The following is a 5,208-nucleotide window of genomic DNA, read 5'->3' as shown; positions in this document are numbered from 1 at the left end:
TATATTAATATTAAATTTTCCTGTGCTTATTTTTAAATTCTTTTCTATAACACACAAATGTATTATATTCTGGTTAACATAATTTTAATATTTTAATAACTACTTAAGTTATAGTAATTTCTTCATTTAAAAAATATAACATTCTAAGCTTTTAAATATTTTGTGGCCTTCTCATAATTTTTTTTTACAGTGCTTTTCTCTCTTTTTTGTCTGTTGTTAAATATTTGAACAGTTTTTAGTGTTCAAGGAACTTTTTGTATTACATGAACAAATTAATTTATAATGTAGTTTTATAATCAGAAAATCTGGCTTCTGTAATTTCTGCCTTTATAACTATAGGATAGGTTTTTTGGCCAAGTTTAAGATCAACTTGCCAGATTTCTATTGATGATTTTTTTTTTAAAGATTTATTTATTTATTTTAGAGAGTGTGTGAGTGGGGTGAGGGGCAGAGGGAGAAGGAATGAGAGAATCCCAAGCAGGCAAGGTGCAGAGCCTGACATGGGGCTTGATCTCAAGACCCTGAGATCATGACCTGAGCTGAAACTAAGAGGAGTCAGATGCTCAACAGACTGAGCCACCTAGGTGCCCCTAATATAAAATTTTTAAGTCACTAGTAAGCTGATATGCTTGATAACTCTTTGTTTTCTGCTTCTCCTTTTCACATTCTTGTCTATCTTGTAGAACTGCTGAAATGTTAAGTGAATTAATGGCATGGGTCCTGGCATATCATAAGCTCTCAGTAAACAGAGGGCACAACACATAGTAATGGGTCAATGTTGACTCTGAAGTCCAACTGTCTGAGTTAAAATACTGGTTCTATCATATTTGTCACTGAATGAATGATTACAGATTTCTAACCTTCAATTTCATTCCCTAAAAAATGGGAAAAATAATAGAATTACTTTATAGAATAGTTTTAAGGGATAATGAGAAAAAAACACACAAGTATGTATAGCACCTGGCATAGAGTGAATTAAATAAATATTAGCTATTTTTATTCTTTGCAGATTCTTGAATTTTCTTTTTTTGTTCTGTAATGATTTGGAAAACAGGTGTGCATCCTGTTCTTACTGTTAGTTATGATTATCTTTTAAGTTTTTTGAAAACACAATCTAATCTAAATTTTTCTAATTGTCAGTGAACAGCAATATAATAACTTCTTACTCTGACCTATGTAAATCTAAACTCAGCATGCTTTCAGGAAGCTTTTACATTTTTTACCATTTTGTTACGAAATCTGAGATTTATTGGTACATATTATTAGTAGTAAACTATAGGATTTTTTAAAATATTTTGCTTTATTTTATAAAATATAATTTATAAAATTATCTTCATTTTATCTCATTAACCAAAAATTTAAAAAAAAATGCTTAGACATGAAACTACTCAATTTTTTCCATGTTCATTCTCAGATTTTTCTTTATGCTATCCTGAGTATTTTTGGCCCTTTCATTTTGGTTGAATTCTTGGTCATCTGTAATATATGCTTTTTAGGCAATCTACATAAAAGCTGTTTTTTCAGTTTCCTAGCATATCTGAAAAAATCTTTCCTTCCATTTGTAAATAAAGGAGCTATTTTGATGTAGGAAATTCTCTGACTTCTTATCCAGTTCTATAGACCTAGATCCATTTTCTTCTGGAATCTAGTCTGATGGAGGAGACATATGAGGCTAATATGGTATCTCTTCTTTTGCTGAAAACCAGGAATTTTGTTCTTGATCTTTGAAATTTAACATTTTTATCAAACTTTATATTCTCTTCCAGGAATGAGGTGAATCCTTTTGATCTACAGAAGTGGTTATTTTTTTTTCAGCTAAGGGAATTTCTCTTTAATTTATATATATATATATATATATATATATATATGTTTATGTATATGTATATACATACATATATTTTAGTTTTTCTTTTGCTCCCTTTGCCACTTTTCCTCCATTGTATCGTCTACTCCTAATCTTTTTATCTTTTCCTTTGCATTCTTGGTAACCTTAGTTTTTCCTTAAGTAGGAGCTAAATATATGTAGATTCTTCTCTTTAAAGATGTTTGCCTTTGGATTTTAATTCTGCCCTTGTGGGTTTTAGGGAGGGTCTACAATTTTTCTTATCTCAGATTAAACCTCAGCCTTTGTCTTCTTGTCTTATCTCAGTCTCTTTTTAGAGCAGCCTATTCTATATGACTATTTTTTCAAAGGAGTCTATGATGTCTTGCTTATCTCTGCAAACAAGGGAAACATTTTTCTAAAAATTCTTCCTTTAATTAAAGCAAATAGTTTTAAGAGATATGATTCCCTAAAGTCTTTAAGACTTTAGGCCATTGAATAATCATTCATTCATAAGAAAAATGAGGATTTATTGTGTTTTCATCTAGATTTAGGGGGCATCCTAGTAGTTTTAGTTTTTGCCAATGGATAGAATACAAAGTCTTCCTTTGACTGTGCTCAGTGTCCACTTAGGTGCCTTGTTGAAAACCTAACTCAGACAAAAAGCAGGGTCTGGTATCCAGTAAAGTTCTCCTAGACTCTGATAAACTCTCCTCCTTCCCTGCAGCTTAAGTGTTTGCCTGCAGGATTGAGAAACTCTATCCCCAGGTTACCTGTGGCTGTCCATGGTTCTTTTTTAACCAGAAACATTTATATGAAAAATTAGAATTTCTGTCATATTCAGACGCCAGAGTTTCCCCTGTCTCTGCCTTTATGTGCACATCCCAAAATGTAATAAATTTGAGAGGTTGAATATAGAAAAAGAAAATGGCCAGACCATATATAAAAGGCAATCTATAACAATCAGCCCAAGAAAATGACCCTTTATCCAGAGTATCCAGGCCAGGAAGCCAGCATTCTATCTGTAAGTCTAACCTATCAGAAGTTCCAGCACTGTCTTTAGCAACCATACAATAACCTTTGTAACAGTTGGCCCCAAAGGGCCAGGACTTAATAACTGATGGCTTCCCTAATTTTTTAACTCGCTTCCAACTTGGGACCAATCAGAGAAAGCCAAATGTGCACCCTAGCCAATCACATCCGTCACCCCGATTCTAGTTAGCCCTCCAGCTTCCTCAGGCCAGCAGCCTTCAATCAGGGCGCCCCTGGAACCTTCCCTTTGAACTCTGTGAAGCTCTGCATTCCTCTGCTTGCCTTTGAATCTCTGCCAAACCCAAGTGATGGTGGCTCCCTCTCTTGTTATAGCAAGCTCTGAATAAGGAGCCCTTGCCTGTTCTCATCTGATGGTCTTTATTTATTTCCCAAAATGATACTGTCTTCTTGGTCATTAGGTTTTTGAAGTTCTAGGTCTTTTAGAATGTCTGTTAAATGAAAGACTATACTTTCAGGGATCATTTCTATAGTTTGTTACTAGAATGTCTGTTAAATGAGTATGCTTTTATATGTGTGGGGGATATGGTGGTATGGTGGTGGCCACATGGGGGGATATAACTTCTATAAAAATAGGTCATGTGCATGGTAGGGTGAAGGAAGGTGGGTGGGAATGGATGCATTTATCTATCTATCATCTATATCTATCTATCTATCTATCTATCTATCTATCTATCTATCTATCTATGATTTTGCAATCCTCTAACTCTAAGCAGACAGTGAGATAGTGGGTATAAGGTTTGACATTTTCCTACCATTGTCTAAGCAGGACATAATGTTCTACTTTAGAGAACAACACATCTACAGGCCAGCAGTTTTGTTGATGAGTCTATCTCTACCCATTTTCTTTTCTTTTTTTAAATTTAAATTTAGTTAGCCAACTTATAGTATATCATTAGTTTCAGACGTGGTGTTCAATAAATTATCAGTTGTGTATAATATAATGCTCATCACATCACATGTCCTCCTTAATGCCTATCACCCAGTTACCCCATCCCCCCATCCACCTCCCCTCCAGCAACCCTCAGTTTGTTTCCTATAGGTATGGGTCTCTCATGGTTTTTCTCCCTCTCTGATGACTTCCCATTCTGTTTTCCCTCCTTTCCCCTACAGTCCTCTGCCCTGTTTCTTATATTCCACATATGAGTGAAACCATATGATAATTGTCTTTCTCTGACTGACTTATTTCGCTCAGCATAATACTGACCAGTTCCATCCACGTCGATGTAAATGGTAAGTATTCATTCTTTCTGATGGCTAAGTAATATTCCATTGTGTATATACACCACATCTTCTTTATCCATTCATCTGTCGATGGACATCTTGGCTCTCTCCACAGTCTGGCTATTGTGGACATTGCTGCTATGAACATCAGGGTGCAGGTGCCCCTTGGATCACTACATTTGTATCTTTGGGGTAAATACCTGGTAGTGCAATTACTGGGTCATAGGGTAGCTCTATTTTTAACTTCTTGACCATTTTCTATATATTAGAAGTTCCTCCCAAATCCACAAATGATTTGCTATTAGCCTTAATTTCCTGGAAGTATTGCACATTAGAAATTTTCCCTTGTCTTTATAATTTTTTCAGTGAGGGAAATTTGGAGAAGGTCGGGAATTGCTACACAAATGCCATCTTAACCTGGAAGCCAAGCTCAATCTACCTGTTTTAGAGACGTAGAAACTGGGGTTTGTATCCTCTGCTCTGGGTTTTCACTTACTTTTCCATAGCTCATCAGAGCCCTTAGCCAATTCTTTGGAATGGATTTAGAAAAAGTCACTCCTGCACATAAATAGCTGCATAATCTTGGATGAGTTACTTAATCTTCTTAAGCCTCAATTTTGATAATAGGATTGTCAAGGCATTGAATATGTCAGAAACCATTTTAGGTAGTTTTAAATGCATCATTATGTAGTACTGTTAATCCTCTCAAAAAACCTTATGAGGCAGAAACTGTTAGCATCCCTAATTTACAGATGAACAAACTAAGGTTCAGAAAGGTTCTGTTTGCTCAAGATGATTTATCTAGTGAGTGGTAGAGCTAGGCAGTCTTAATTATGACTCACTCTTTAACCACAACAAAGTTTTTTAATCTACTGTTTCTTTTGCTAAAACATGGCTATACTTAAATTTAAATGTTGTTGTGGAATGAGGCCAGGTAGGTACAAATAAAAGGGGCCTCACCATATACTGGAATCCCCGGAACTGAGAGTGTTCAAGATTTCAGTCATCCTGTAGGGCAAAGTGTCCATGATGGGGGATGCAGGGCAGCAACATAGCCCCATGGGACCATTTAGGGGCACAGTTTTGAATGGTGGCATGACCTTGGGCTATAT

At 35.4% G+C, this 5,208-nt stretch overlaps 1 pseudogene; it reads left to right on the top strand.

Moving 5' to 3' along the window:
- The first annotated feature begins 3,314 nt into the window (after window positions 1-3,314).
- Window positions 3,315-3,422, top strand: LOC123802241 (small nucleolar RNA U3; annotated as a pseudogene).
- The last annotated feature ends 1,786 nt before the right edge of the window (window positions 3,423-5,208 follow it).

Source organism: Ursus americanus, chromosome 10, assembly GCF_024610735.1.
Source record: "Ursus americanus isolate L20-20 chromosome 10, mUrsAme1.1.p, whole genome shotgun sequence".
In the NCBI taxonomy this organism is placed as follows: Eukaryota; Metazoa; Chordata; class Mammalia; order Carnivora; family Ursidae; genus Ursus; species Ursus americanus.
This window is presented reverse-complemented; position numbering and strand designations above follow the sequence as displayed.